This window comes from Lissotriton helveticus, chromosome 1_1 (assembly GCF_964261635.1).
Source record: "Lissotriton helveticus chromosome 1_1, aLisHel1.1, whole genome shotgun sequence".
Taxonomy (NCBI): domain Eukaryota; kingdom Metazoa; phylum Chordata; class Amphibia; order Caudata; family Salamandridae; genus Lissotriton; species Lissotriton helveticus.
Genome location: NC_136057.1, coordinates 1,087,077,285 through 1,087,093,601, shown reverse-complemented (window position 1 = coordinate 1,087,093,601; position 16,317 = coordinate 1,087,077,285).

The window sequence follows — 16,317 nt, the reverse complement described above, 5'->3', positions numbered from 1 at the left end:
GCATCTCTCCTTTACATTGCAGAGGGACAATCAACATCTTCTGCAGAGAAGACCCTACGTCACATCAGTGATGATGGAGACAACCCCCAGAACATCGACCTAGGTGAACTCCAACGGTTCATGGACACCCTCCGCACCCACCTCCAGTAGCAGGTCAGTCCAGCACCATCAAGGTGAGCTCACCCCCTGCACAGACCACACAACAGGAAGAACCCACCACTATGTCTGGCTCCCAGCACCTCACCGAAGAACACATGGCGTTCTAACGCCGTGTGTTAGACTGCCAGAAGGAGCTGACTGAACAGGTGCGGGTGGGGTTTGAGCTCATGGCAGCCAAACTAGATGCCATACATGGGTGTCTAAGTCCCATCAGGGGCCACTTACACTCCATAACGGACACCCACAGTCCGCCCCATGCCCTCCAACAAACGATGGCTGGCGTCGCTGAAGTCATGACTCGGAGACAACAACAACTGTCTAGTCAGAGTGGCTACAGCAATGTCCTCCGTGATTTGGGAAACATGAGGAGGGTCATGGAGCGGATGCAGGCACAAAGAATGGCTACCACAGCTGCACACGAGAAAGCTGTAGATGGGATCTTCCATGCCCTGCCGATCCCCATCATGGGAGTGATGCCACAAGACATTGTGCAGATGAATGCTGCTGCTACTTCTACATCCACATCTCTGGCCCCTGATGTGTCAGTGTTACACAGTGCTGCAGACCAAACACCACCACCCACATGTGAGGCACATGAAACGTCAGAGGACGAAGATGAGGATGAATCTGCCTTAGTGGTAAGTAGGAAGCAGTAGCCTTCACCTCCACCATATGGCTTCTATCTGCTTGGTTCTGCCCTCTGCATCATGCCCTGGAATAACACCTTTCACTGTCCCCCGATACACTCTACGACACTAACCTTGCACCTCAACATGGACTGCCATATATTGTTTGCAAAACAATGACACAGCAATCAGCATGCAGACTGGACTCTTCCCCTTCCGAGTAACTTGTCAATCCCTAAAGGACTCTGGCTGGCCCTCCAAGGGGCAACATTGGAAAGTGTTGTCTGCATGGCCCAGTACTAAGTCAGCTTCAACAAGCATGGACGAATGTAGGGGCAGTGATTACCCCTTACGTCCATGTTGCTTATCTTGTGGGACTTGCGTCACAGGGTGCATCCCGGCATCATGGTGGTACATATCTGACCCCAAAAGAAGCCCTGTTGTCAATTGTAGGTCACAAATGACAGCCTATATGTAATGATTTGGGACACATCTGAAACGCTGATGAGTGGGATTCCATCCTACATTTGACACACAGAAATGGCATTTCATAAACGTGACACCCCAAACAGTCTCTCGGTACAGAGGTGACACACCCACCATCTATTTTCAATTTTCGAGATTGTTAGCACTACATGTTGTGCTTACGCTTGTCAGAGTGATGTGCTTGTACAGAGGAGTGACATGTACTCAGGGAATGTGTGTTGGAATGAATTTATTTGCACATGCTGTGCCTGTGGTCATTTTGTACTGTCCCATGATTGCTAAGGACTGTGACAATGTGACGTGCTCATTTGAAGAAATTGTCAATGATGGTATTCCTATGGGCTATTCCTGCTGCAGCTGCAGTGGGGTGTGGTCCACCTGCCTCATCTTCCACATCATCATCCAGTGCATCTGGTTCTTGTAACCATGGGGCGTTGGTGCGTACACATATTTTGTGCAACACACAACAAGCAACGATCAGCTTGCACACGATGTCTGGGCTGTACAGGAGCCTTCCGCCTGTGATGTCTAGGCACCTGAAACGTGACTTCAATATACCAAATGTGCGTTCCACGATGCCCCTGGCACGTTTGTGAGCCACATTTGTGGGCCTCATTGTACTGCCTTTGGGCCTGTATGTTTGGGGCTCGGAGGGGTGTCATCATCCAAGGGCAGAGTGCATATCCTTGGTCACCTGTGATAGTGCAGTGCAGAGATTCATGAGTCAATAGGTGGTTCTGCGTGATGTGTTGTCAGGCTCACTGGTTCATTGGTGTGTGATGGATGTATGTCATTACATCGCATTCTAATACCACGCATACCATTACAACGCGGGTATTACAACGTGATGACAATGACATCGCATGCCATTACATCGCATATTTTTACCACGAGTATGCTTTTACCACGCATGCCATTACACGCAAAGGCATGCGTGGTAAAGCTATACTTATGGTAAAAGTATGCAAGGTAAGTTACATCTCTATCCCTACACCTACACAACAAACTACTCCCACCCTTACACTACCCCAACCCAAAAACACTACTACACTACTACACTACTACACTACCCACACTACCCACACTACTCCCACCCTTACACTACCCTAAACCCTAAAACAATACTACGCTACCCACACTACTCCCACCCCTACACTATCCTAAACCCTAAAACACTACTACGCTACCCACACTACTCCCACCCTTACACTACCCTAAACCCTTAAACACTACTACGCTACCCACACTACTCCCACCCCTACACTACCCTAAACCCTAAAACACTACTACGCTACCCACACTACTCCCACCCCTACACTACCCTAAACCCTAAACCACTACTATGCTACCCACACTACTCCCACCCCTACACTACCCTAAACCCTAAACCACTACTACGCTACCCACACTACTCCCACCCTTACACTACCCTAAACCCTAAAACACTACTACGCTACCCACACTACTCCCACCCCTACACTACCCTAAACCCTAAAACACTACTACGCTACCCACACTACTCCCACCCCTACACTACCCTAAACCCTAAAACACTACTACGCTACCCACACTATTCCCACCCCTACACTACCCTAAACCCTAAAACACTACTACGCTACCCACACTACTCCCACCCCTACACTACCCTAAACCCTAAAACACTACTACGCTACCCACACTACTCCCACTCCTACACTACCCTAAACCCTAAAACACTACTACGCTACTCACACTACTCCCACCCTTACACTACCCTAAACCCGAAAACACTACTACGCTACCCACACTACTCCCACCCTTACACTACCCTAAACCCTAAAACACTACTACGCTACCCACACTACTCCCACCCCTACACTACCCTAAACCCTAAAACACTACTACACTACCCACACTACTCCCAACCTTACACTACCCTAAACCCTAAAACACTACTACGCTACCCACACTACTCCCACCCTTACACTACCCTAAATCCTAAAACACTACTACGCTACCCACACTACTCCCACCATTACACTACCCTAAACCCTAAAACACTACTACGCTACCCACACTACTCCCACCCTTACACTACCCTAAACCCTAAAACACTACTACGCTACCCACACTACTCCCACCCCTATACTACCCTAAACCCTAAAACACTACTACGCTACCCACACTACTCCCACCCCTACACTAGCCTAAACCCTAAAACACTACTACGCTACCCACACTACTCCCACCCCTACACTACCCTAAACCCTAATACACTACAATAAACATACACTACAACACTACACTACCCTAAAACCTAAATCACTACACTACATAAACACTACACTACCCTCCCTAATACACTACACTAAATAAACACAACACCACAACACACACTAAAACGTTTTAAAAATACACAAACAAACATTATCACAGCTTTACAGGTAAATCGCAACTCTTGAAAATGATAACCAACTTGCAGAAATTGGTGGAGATATGATTCCACATATTTTAAAAGTGATGTTATAGTATTTGCACGCCGTAGAGCTGGTATTGCATCTTCCAATTAGCAAGCGGAAGTCCCGCTGCCCTTGTAATTAGAGCCTCCTTTCTGTTTCGGGGCCACATTTTGACAACCGAAAGAAAGTGCCTTTTTTATTCACACTATTTTACCCAATTTCGAGTGTTTTAGATGCCGCCCCCGCCGCCGCCGCCATTACACATTACATCGCATGCGTTGTAAAAGCGCATGCGATGTAATGGTATATGCGATGTAATGGTATGCGTGGTTTTACCACGCGTTGTAACATCACATGCGTTGTAATACATGCGATGTAAAAGCAACGCGTGGTAAAACCCGCGTTGTAATGGTTGTTCCCCGTGTGTGATATGTGTGACTTAGTGATTCCTTTTGACATGTACTGCTTGTAGCAAATGAGCGGCATCAATGTGTATTACGTAGCCTCACTGCTGCTCCTCCCTCCCCCCGAGCCTATTTACTATTGTGTGCATAGCAGTTGCATCACTTGCACTCCTACGACACACCATTATCATGTCTGTCTGGGCATGTCCACAAGCCTGACAACGACACTGTGATGTTGTGCGTTGAAGGTGGGCAGCCACATGTGTGTGTAGGCCTATGGTAAGGATAGTATTTACAACAAGGGGTGGTGAGGGACAAGGTCTCTGAATTAAGCAGAATACTCTCACCCAGTCAAGAGATCAGGGCTAGATCCAACACCGTTTTTTAGCTCATTGCACCATCCCAGTTTCAGAACCTGGCTGTATGCAAATTAGTCTGTCCCTGGCCCAGTGCATCATGGGAACAGGGCAGACCAGACTACAAAAGCCAATTCTTACACTGGGAAACACAGATGTAGAGTTCATGGCTGGCTGAGCTCATGATGCAGTTGAGGGTAGACCTTTGGCTTATGCTGCAGTAATAGCGACACACACAACAGTTGATATTTATGATCCCGGATCCCGAGAGGGCTTGCGCTTCTTCATTTACCTCTTCGGCCGATCCCGCCCTCCGGGGGCATGCTACATTGGAACATTGTCTGTTGCGGGACGGGTGGCGCCGACACTACAACAGAGACACACACATTAGTTACTTCCTTGTCAAGGCCAAAACTTAACCACTCCCAGAGCCCTGGGTTGATGAACCGCAGCCCTATGCTGGACTGTTGTACGCCAGTCCACTCCGCTTACGCTTAGAGGGGGGTACCATACAGCTGCATGTCCCAGGTCTACCCCACTGCCTGAGGTGGTATGGTTGTGTCCGCTGTACACAGCACAATGTTATGTGGTAGGGCCCGGGCCCTCATGCATACATAATGACCACGCAGATACACTTAGATAGTTTGTGGAACTGGCTACGGGCATGTGCGCCCGGCCACTTTTATTGCCAGGTCACATGTCCAGTGACGCCTGTGCTGGATGGGTGTGGGGTGAGTGTAAGCCAGCCCTCAGGGAGTGGTTGATGCTGGCAACAACTACAACAGTGATCAGGCAATCAGAAGTTCAAAGTTCAAACATCAAAGGTCCATGACTTGAGCTGCACAGAGTTAGTGGCCCTGGATGCACTGCGATCAGCACAAGCACACCACCACGGGACGGTGACTTGTGGTGCACTGAGGTAGGGCCATGAGGGCTAAGCGGGTCCTCTTCGATGTCCAAGGTGAAGGTCGCTGAGTGTTTTGGGGGAGAATGGAAGGTGCTCTTCCAGGGCATGATACAGAGGGCAGAACCAAACAGAAACAGGCAGTATGGAGGAGATTAATGCTACAGACTCATTCTTAACACCAAGTCAGTATCATCTACATGATGATGAAGACAACCCCAGGCCATATACTCAGATACCACCAAAGTTCAACCAGAGAATGTCCATGATTTTCGGGCACAGAGTTAGTGGCACCAGAACTGAAAGGGGATGTAGTCTGCAAAGAGGCCTGTACAATGATATAAACTCTGCCATAAGTAAATCAAGATTTAGTTCCAAATGTGTGACCTACTCGACTGCAGTGTAGGCCAGAGACAGCGGTCAGCAGTAGCCCACAGCCATGTGTCATTGGCTTGCGATGCACAGTTAGTGGCACCAGAGCAGTTGTTGGTAGTGTTCGATCACCTCCATAACGACGATCCTTTTTCCTCCGGCCAGAACCGCGTCTTCCTCTTATTCCTCTCCTTGCGTACAATAATATGAACTCTGCCATAAATAAATCAAGACTTTGTTTCAAATGTGTGACCTACTTGACCGCAGTGTAGGCTGAAGACAGTAGTCAGCAAGGGACCACAGACACGTGTCGTTGGAATGCTATACACAGAGTTGGTGGCACCACATCGAAGGGCGTACAGTGATATCAAACATCCCATTAACATATGAACTCAGACATGATATCAAGACTCAATTTCAAATGTGTGACCTACTAGATCGCAGTGTAGGCCGAAGGCAGCGGTAGAGTACATCAACGAGAAAGGAGTGCTGGGGGCCTGTCTCACGGACGCCAGCGATGGTCTGAGGAGGCGGCCAAGGTCGCGGGCCTCGGGCTTGGAGCTTACACCGGCACGTGGTGGGCCCTCTTTGACATACGCCAGTGTCAGCAGGTGAGCAGTGAGGCCTGGGTGCGCAGGGGCGGGCAAGACCGGTCTGGGGTACATCGGCCTGACGTGCAGTAGGCGCACAGGATCGCAGGCAACACCACTCACAGTATCGGCGTCGTGGAGGGGGGAGAGGCTCCTCCATGACAGACACGTTGGCCATTCCAGGAGAGAACCACGCCCAGAGCTACGTGCTTTTTATTCACACCCCTACTCTAGCCTGGCGTACAATGGGCCAGCCTACTCATGCTTACAGGGGGGGGGGGGGGGTAACAAGCTACATTTCCACAATCTTCCCCACTGGCTGAAGTAACATGGATGCGTCCACTGTCCAGTACACTCCAAAGACCAGCAGTGTATGTCGACATGGATATCTCTGTGGTCTGCATACTGCAGTCTGTCCCGCACATCCACACCACACTTGGCATTGTGTACATTCTCAATCATGAGTCACTTGCCTCCTTCGCACATGCCTGGTTCCCACCTCTCCCCACAATCTGCTATTATGTGGCTGAGGTGCCATGCCGTTGATGGCTTATGTACATGGCTAGCCCAGGTTACCACAGTAAGTTGTGCCGTCGTGTCCGGAAGATGAGCATGTTGTTTGACAGGTTGTTTGTGAGTTTGTAACGTGTGCATTCCCAGAGTTGTGAGTTCCATGATTGTGGAGTTGAGGTGTGTGGTGTGTTCATTTGGTACATACCAACGAGCAATGCATTTCCGTAGGTGCCAGCCTCAAAACACTGGTTGATGATGGACTGTTGGAAGATGAAGGAATCATGCACACTGCCTGGGTAGTTGGCAACGACATTGGTGAAGAGTCCCCGGTGGTCCACTATTGCCTGCACATTGATGGAATGTGTGTGCTTTCTGTTGCGGTAATTGTGTGCAGTGTTGGCAGGGGGCACAAGTAGGACATGTGTGCAGTCCATTGCCCCCAACACATGTAGCAAGCCAGCTATGGCGTAGAAGCCTTGCTTGGTCTCCAGCTGTTCCTGCGCAGTGTGGGGGAAGTGAAGGTGCTGGGGTACCAAGCTGATGATGGCATCTGAGACAGGTGTGAGGAACTTTGTTAGGGCTGGCTGTTAGAATCCTCTGACTCTGGAGGTTGTTGGTTGGAAGGTACCAGAGGCCAACAGGTATAGCGCAGCCAGCAGCTTTGTCTGCAGAGGGATGTTGGTTGTCTGCTGTGTTGGTACCGTCAGCCTGTGGGCAATGATGGCCAAAATGCGGAGGATGGTTGTCCTTTTGAGCCTGTAGTGGGCAATGACATCCTTTGGTTTTAAGTTTATGTACCTGGTGCGTTTTCTGAAGGTCCACTGTCTTTGTCTGCGCTGCCTCTGTGGTGGGGGGGTGGCGGGCCTGGTGGTGGTGGTGGTTGGCGTTGTGGTCCTCTTGGGTGTCCGAGCTGCATAATCAGTAGCTCCATGGCATCTGTTGTTCTTCAGGTGTGGCACTGTGCTGGGCTCCCTTTTATGGTACAGGTTGTCGTCCGACTTTGCACCAGGTAAGAGCAGGTGTTAAATCCCTGCTGCTAACTCGCCGTATCGCATGTTTTGTGATCTTATTGTCAATCTGGCTTGTCGTTGAGAATGTTGCAAAGTGGTGTTGTCACTGCTTTTTGCCCTTGGCAATATTTTTTGAGGCTGCTATCGCAGGGAAACTGGTGATATCCTATGTTAGCACCAGCTTGTGAATAGGGCGATACATTTATCGCCACTTTGGCTGCGAAAAAGTGCCACTAACTCGGCAATAAGTCCTCGAGAGTATGCCCACTTGCCTTTTAGGGTTAGCAGGAGAGAGGAACCACTAGTCCTGAAGTAAAATGCTAGATACAGAAGTCCAGACAGAGCAGGGGGCAAATCTCTACAATAGTCTCTGGCAGGCAGATGGGAATTCTTCAGTACATCATCAGACAGGGAAATGCTCCTTCCTCCAAATGTTGCAGGCAGATTGTTTTCCCCTTGGAGTGTCTGAAGCACGTGTGCTCCATTGAACATGATTGAGGCAAATTACTCCAAATCTGCCTTTTGCATTACTGCATCACTCCTTAGTCCAGCAATTGAAAGTAAAGAGTAAAACATACTTCCTTCGAAGAATATTGTGCTCTCTTAACATTATAACAATTCAGCGCTGAAGTGCCACATATGCAAAAAAAATGTATGCACAGAAAATTCAACTGACAGGGAGCATTAAGAGGATTTCATTACCCAGGACATGACGTCAATGAATGTATTATGCTTTTTGTGCCTAGTGCAATTAAAATACGACGAATAAACGTCGTTTCCTGAATTTAATTGTGCGCTGTACCTTATGCATACATGCAAAAGGCATTGCTAATATTAGTTTAGTAATCTTGTGCTGAAGGTCAGCTGTCCTTTCCTTACAGCATGCGTCATATGGGATATATTAAAATCGTTTGACAGAATGAGGTAAAGTCGAGAAATTTGTCATGTGTTGGTCTGATTCTGAAGGACATCGGAGACGTATATTCAAACACCGGCTGTTGTGAACGTGTAAGAACATTTTTGAGAATAATACTTACTGATGTCTCCTTCCATTACTGCTGAATATTATTGCTCCTACATTTTTATCCTTTATTGAAGAGTCTGAATGAAAGTAATTAATGAAGTCCGAATGATGCCACATTTTAATTTTGTACAAAATGAAACGACAATTTATATTGTCAAATTTCAAATTATTTCATATAAGCATGGGTTTTGAAACCATTTTTTGAAGTATGTTTGAATCAGATGTGAATATTTGCTTCACTATATTTTCATGACTGGTTCATAGATCAAGGTATATTGCTGTACGAAAAAGCTTACAGGAACGATGTTCAAACACCACTGCGTTTATATTATGAAGGAAATTCATCATTTCTTTTCACACCGAGTTTGAAATCATTTTTAGGGCTCGGCCTACGTCACCACGAAGTGGGGCGGAGGTCCGAGCTCCTAATGTTAAAGAAAAAAAAAAAAAAGGTTTCTTTAGGGCTCGGGGAAGCAACATTCCTTAGTGCACGTGCTTTTTTTATGGCATCTGCATAGTGATTCGTCTTCGCTGTGCTGTCTTTTTAGTAGCCTTGACACGATAGGCTATATGTAATTTTGCGTGCGCCATATTGGCATTTTGTGTGTGGTTACGCGCACAGGAGTCCATTAATTTCAATTAGGAGCTGTCAGGGTGCCGCGATAATGTATGGCAGATGTTGTGGGCGCGTTCACCAGTCTGCTGTGAATGGCGGCGTTCGTGCTTTTCCTGTGTTTTCTTTCCATGTAGGGCGGACGTGAAAGGCAAGGTCTTAAGAGAAGAAGGCCATATATCTTCAATTATCTCGCCATCACGGCGGAGATAATTGAAAACATATGCCTGCAGTGGCGCGCGCGCGAGGCCGAGAGCTGAGCAGGATGACTCCATGCCACAGTGTAAGAAAGCGTCCGCATCAAAGCAAAGTGTAAAACTTTAAAAAAAAAAAAGTGAAAAAGCGAGAAGTTTCCTGTAGCTTCAAGGCCAGTCACTGCATAAGGCTGTTTGCAGCCCTCCGCCTCCTGGCAAAGTACCCTGAGACTTCAATAAACCCTTGTTCCCCCCTGTTTCTAGTTTTGCTGGGCAGTGACTACGTTCACGTCAGGCTTAAGAGGCAAAAAACGATGAGAGTGCAGATTGAGCAGTTTCAGAGTGCAGTTTGAGAGTGAAGTTTGAGAGTGCAGATTGAGAGTGCAGTTTGAGAGTGCAGTTTGAGAGTGCAGTTTGAGAGTGCAGATTGAGAGTGCAGAGTGCAGATTGAGAGTGCAGAGTGCAGATTGAGAGTGCAGAGTGCAGATTGAGAGTGTAGAGTGAAGAGTGCAGTTTGAGAGTGCAGTTTGAGAGTGCAGAGTGCAGAATGAGAGTGCAGAGTGCAGATTGAGAGTGCAGAATGCAGTTTGAGAGTGCAGAGTGCAGATTGAGAGTGCAGAGTGCAGATTGAGAGTGCAGAGTGCAGATTGAGAGTGCAGAGTGCAGAGTGCATAGGGAGTGCAGAGTGCATAGGGAGTGCAGAGTGCATAGGGAGTGCATAGGGAGTGCAGAGTGCATAGGGAGTGCAGAGTGCATAGGGCATAGGGAGTGCAGAGTGCATAGGGCATAGGGAGTGCAGAGTGCATAGGGAGTGCAGAGTGCATAGGGAGTGCAGAGTGCATAGGGAGCGCAGAGTGCAGAGTGCATAGGGAGCGCAGAGTGCATAGGGAGCGCAGAGTGCATAGGGAGTGCAGAGTGCAGAGTACATAGGGAGCGCAGAGTGCATAGTGCATAGGGAGTGCATAGTGCAGAGGGAGTGCATAGTGCATAGGGAGTGCAGAGTGCATAGGGAGTGCAGAGTGCATAGGGAGTGCAGAGTGCATAGGGAGTGCATAGTGCATAGGGAGTGCATAGTGCATAGGGAGTGAAGAGTGCATAGGGAGTGAAGAGTGCATAGGGAGTGAAGAGTGCACAGTGCATAGGGAGTGCAGAGTGCACAGTGCCTATGGAGTGCAAAGTGCACAGTGCATAGGGAGTGCAGAGTGCATAGGGAGTGCAGAGTGCATAGGGAGCGCAGAGTGCATAGGGAGTGCAGAATGCATAGGGATTGCATAGGGAGTGCAGAGTGCATAGGGAGCGCAGAGTGCATAGGGAGCGCAGAGTGCATAGGAAGCGCAGAGTGCATAGGGAGCGCAGAGTGCATGGGAGCGCAGAGTGCAGAGTGCATAGAGAGTGCAGAGTGCATAGGGAGCGCAGAGTGCATAGGGAGTGCAGAGTGCAGAGTACATAGTTAGCGCAGAGTGCATAGGGAGTGCAGAGTGCATAGGGAGTGCATAGGGAGCGCAGTGTGCATAGGGAGCGCAGAGTGCATAGGGAGCGCAGAGTGCATGGGAGCGCAGAGTGCAGAGTGCATAGAGAGTGCAGAGTGCATAGGGAGCGCAGAGTGCATAGGGAGTGCAGAGTGCAGAGTACATAGTTAGCGCAGAGTGCATAGGGAGTGCAGAGTGCATAGGGAGTGCATAGTGCATAGGGAGTGCATAGTGCATAGGGAGTGCAGAGTGCATAGGGAGTGCAGAGTGCATAGGGAGTGCAGAGTGCATAGGGAGTGCATAGTGCATAGGGAGTGCATAGGGAGTGAAGAGTGCATAGGGAGTGAAGAGTGCATAGGGAGTGAAGAGTGCACAGTGCATAGGGAGTGCAGAGTGCACAGTGCATAGGGAGTGCAGAGTGCACAGTGCATAGGGAGTGCAGAGTGCATAGGGAGTGCAGAGTGCATAGGGAGCGCAGAGTGCATAGGGAGCGCAGAATGCATAGGGATTGCATAGGGAGTGCAGAGTGCAGAGTGCTTAGGGAGCGCAGAGTGCATAGGAAGCGCAGAGTGCATAGGGAGTGCAGAGTGCATAGGGAGTGCATAGGGAGCGCAGAGTGCATAGGGAGCGCAGAGTGCATGGGGAGCGCAGAGTGCATAGGGAGCGCAGAGTGCATAGAGAGTGCAGAGTGCATAGGGAGTGCAGAGTGCAGAGTGCTTAGGGAGTGCAGAGTGCATAGGGAGCGCAGAGTGCATAGGGAGTGCAGAATGCATAGGGATTGCATAGGGAGTGCAGAGTGCATAGGGAGCGCAGAGTGCATAGGGAGCGCAGAGTGCATAGGAAGCGCAGAGTGCATAGGGAGCGCAGAGTGCATGGGAGCGCAGAGTGCAGAGTGCATAGAGAGTGCAGAGTGCATAGGGAGCGCAGAGTGCATAGGGAGTGCAGAGTGCAGAGTACATAGTTAGCGCAGAGTGCATAGGGAGTGCAGAGTGCATAGGGAGTGCATAGGGAGCGCAGTGTGCATAGGGAGCGCAGAGTGCATAGGGAGCGCAGAGTGCATGGGAGCGCAGAGTGCAGAGTGCATAGAGAGTGCAGAGTGCATAGGGAGCGCAGAGTGCATAGGGAGTGCAGAGTGCAGAGTACATAGTTAGCGCAGAGTGCATAGGGAGTGCAGAGTGCATAGGGAGTGCATAGTGCATAGGGAGTGCATAGTGCATAGGGAGTGCAGAGTGCATAGGGAGTGCAGAGTGCATAGGGAGTGCAGAGTGCATAGGGAGTGCATAGTGCATAGGGAGTGCATAGGGAGTGAAGAGTGCATAGGGAGTGAAGAGTGCATAGGGAGTGAAGAGTGCACAGTGCATAGGGAGTGCAGAGTGCACAGTGCATAGGGAGTGCAGAGTGCACAGTGCATAGGGAGTGCAGAGTGCATAGGGAGTGCAGAGTGCATAGGGAGCGCAGAGTGCATAGGGAGCACAGAATGCATAGGGATTGCATAGGGAGTGCAGAGTGCAGAGTGCTTAGGGAGCGCAGAGTGCATAGGAAGCGCAGAGTGCATAGGGAGTGCAGAGTGCATAGGGAGTGCATAGGGAGCGCAGAGTGCATAGGGAGCGCAGAGTGCATGGGGAGCGCAGAGTGCATAGGGAGCGCAGAGTGCATAGAGAGTGCAGAGTGCATAGGGAGTGCAGAGTGCATAGGGAGTGCAGAGTGCATAGGGAGTGCAGAGTGCAAAGTGCATAAGGAGTGCATAGGGAGTGCAGAGTTTAGAGTGCATAGGGAGTGCAGAGTGCATAGGGAGTGCAGGGGAGTAGTGAGTGCAGAGTAGTGAATGCAAAGTAGTGAGTTCATAGTAGTGAGTAGAGTAGTGAGTAGAGTAGTGAGTAGAGTAGTGAGTGCAGAGTAGTGAGTGCAGAGTAGTGAGTGCAGTAGTGAGTAGAGTAGTGAGTAGAGTAGTGAGTAGTGAGTGCAGAGTAGTGAGTAGTGAGTAGAGTAGTGAGTAGAGTAGAGTAGTTAGTAGTGAGTAGAGTAGTGAGTAGAGTAGTGAGTAGTGAGTGCAGAGTAGTGAGTAGTGAGTAGAGTAGTGAGTAGAGTAGTGAGTAGTGAGTAGAGTAGTGAGTAGTGAGTAGTGAGTAGAGTAGTGAGTAGTGAGTAGAGTAGTGAGTGCAGAGTAGTGAGTGCAGAGTAGTGAGTAGTGAGTAGAGTAGTGAGTCGTGAGGTGAGTAGTGAGGTGAGTAGTGAGTAGTGAGTGCAGAGTAGTGAGTAGTGAGTAGAGTAATGAGTAGTGAGTAGAGTAGTGAGGTGAGTAGAGTAGAGTAGTGGGGTGAGTAGAGTAGAGTAGTGAGTAAAGTAGTGAGTAGAGTAGTGAGTAGTGAGTAGAGTAGTGAGTAGTGAGTAGAGTAGTGAGTAGAGTAGTGAGTGCAGAGTAGTGAGTAGTGAGTGCAGAGTAGTGAGTAGTGAGTGCAGAGTAGTGAGTAGTGAGTAGAGTAGTGAGTAGAGTAGTGAGGTGAGTAGTGAGTAGTGAGTGCAGAGTAGTGAGTAGTGAGTAGAGTAGTGAGTAGTGAGTAGAGTAGTGAGGTGAGTAGAGTAGAGTAGTGAGTAAAGTAGTGAGTGCAGAGTAGTGAGTAGAGTAGTGAGTAGTGAGTAGAGTAGTGAGTAGAAAGTAGTGAGTAGAGTAGTGAGTAGTGAGTAGAGTAGTGAGTGGAGAGTAGTGAGTAGAGTAGTGAGTAGGGAGCAGAGTAGGGAGTAGTAAGTGCAGAGTAGTGAGTAGAGTAGTGAGTAGAGTAGGGAGTAGTGAGTAGAGTAGTGAGTAGAGTAATGAGTAGAGTAGTGAGTAGAGTAGTGAGTGCAGAGTAGTGAGTAGTGAGTAGAGTAGTGAGTAGTGAGTGCAGAGTAGTGAGTAGAGTAGTGAGTAGTGAGTAGAGTAGTGAGTAGAGTAGTGGAGAAGCGTGGCTCAGTGGTTAGAGGCGGCAGACCCGGAAGCTGAGATCGGCCGTGGACCAGGGTTCGATTCCCCGCCTCGGCGGGTCTCGGGCTCAAAAATTCCACGGACTCGACAATTCTCGCTCCGGTGCCTACTCGACTCACGGGGTCACACTCTGCGACTCTGGGCAATAGCTTGCTTAATCTCCACTACGGCCCCTCGCGGCGGGATGCCTGGCTTTCACCTTGTGGATACCCTGCCGGGGTATCTCACAGGGGAATACCAGGACGGGTTTCCTAAGAAAGCGCCTTGATACCTTCGGGTGATACGTGCGCTATATAAGTCGCAATACATTTACATTTACATTTACAGTAGTGAGTAGAGTAGAGTAGTGAGTAGGACATCACAGGCAGCAGCTGTGCAAGCTTCTTACACTCACAAGGAGACCACAGGCAGCTGAGGTGCAAGCTTTTCCCACTCACAAGAAGGACATCACAAGCAGCAGCGGTGCAAGCTTCTCACACTCACAAGAACGACATCACAGGCAGCAGCAGTGCAAACTTCTTACATTCACAAGGAGACCACAGGCAGCAGAGGTGCAAGCTTCTCACACTCGCAAGAAGGACATCACAAGCAGCAGTGGTGCAAGCTTCCTTTACACACTCACAGCAGGTACTGTGCCAAGGCAACAGCAGCAACAGAGCAAGAGTCCCTTACAAAGAACAGGCACAGCACAGAGATGCACAATGCAATCTTCTCATACTCACAGGCAGCAGCGGTGCAAGCTTCTCACACTCACACGAAGGACATCACAGGCAGCAGCTGTGCAAGCTTCTTACACTCACAAGGAGACCACAGGCAGCTGAGGTGCAAGCTTCTCCCACTCACAAGAAGGACATCACAAGCAGCAGCGGTGCAAGCTTCTCACACTCACAAGAACGACATCACAGGCAGCAGCAGTGCAAGCTTCTTACACTCACAAGGAGACCACAGGCAGCAGAGGTGCAAGCTTCTCACACTCACAAGAAGGACATCACAGGCAGTAACGGTGCAATATTCTCACACTCACAAGGAGATCACTGGCAGTACACACCACATGAACACACTCCATAACACATAGCAACAATACATTGGCATTTACAATGCCATTAGCTCAAACTCAAATAAATCCGAGCCCGATTGCATTTCTAATGCTTGTTTCTGAATGTCAGCATAATTTGTCTTGAAGCTTTGGGTAGAGTGCGTTCAGTAAACCTGTGGATAGCCTGCTAGCCTTCCTGCTGCTTCATGCGGCCAAAGTAGCCCCCTTTACTCTGAACCTGCTGACTGGTTCATCCTGGTGCCCTCATGCTTCGGCAACAACAGGTGAAGCCTAAACTGATGCATTCTTGCCTGAACTACCCAGCATGACGTCATGAAACGCTGAGTGCCATATTGTGTACAAGCCTACCACCAGATTGCGCATTTTGTGCAGGTGTGGAGTACCTTTGCTTGGTGCATAAGCGTGAATTGGGCATTGGTATAGAATGTTGTGCACACACTAGGAAAGACCACAGACTCAGACTCTCTACCTAACCAGCGTCTCTGGGTTGATATGTTTATAAGCAAAAACATGTATATAACGGTTAATCCTTCCTAACACCCACATGGAGGTGCTTCAACCACCACCTACCACTTCGAAGGCTCAATGTATGGGTGCCCGTGGTGCACACTCATGGGGAGTGGCCCAAACTCAAGTTTTGTTAACTTAAGTATATTAAGATTGGGATCAAAGCAATGTAAGAGAAGATTGGGTGGAAATGACGGTCTTTAACAATACGTGATATAGATGGAGTGTAAAAGGCACGGAACAGTGTTATCAGAGGTTTTATCATATTTTATGTTCCTTTTGATCCTTTTGAAGAAAGTTCCATTTATAAACTATGGCGAAACGAGCACGTTATTTATGCAGTGTGTAATGAATGATCAGAAACACGCTCCAAACTATCAACTAAAAGTGTAACTGGTCTCTTGAGGAATCACTGACATGCTAGCTTTGCTCAGCCAACAAAATGTTCCTGAGAGAAATGAATATAGTATATTTTTTAAACAACAATGCAGATAAAAACTTGCAAAATGCAAAACAATTTAACAAGTACAATTGACCAACCTTGTAGGCTAATTAGTTCTTACAGACAAAGCAAAAACATTGTCCACAGTGCCATTTTGCTGCTTTTTGGATTTTAAAGCATCCTTCAATTAT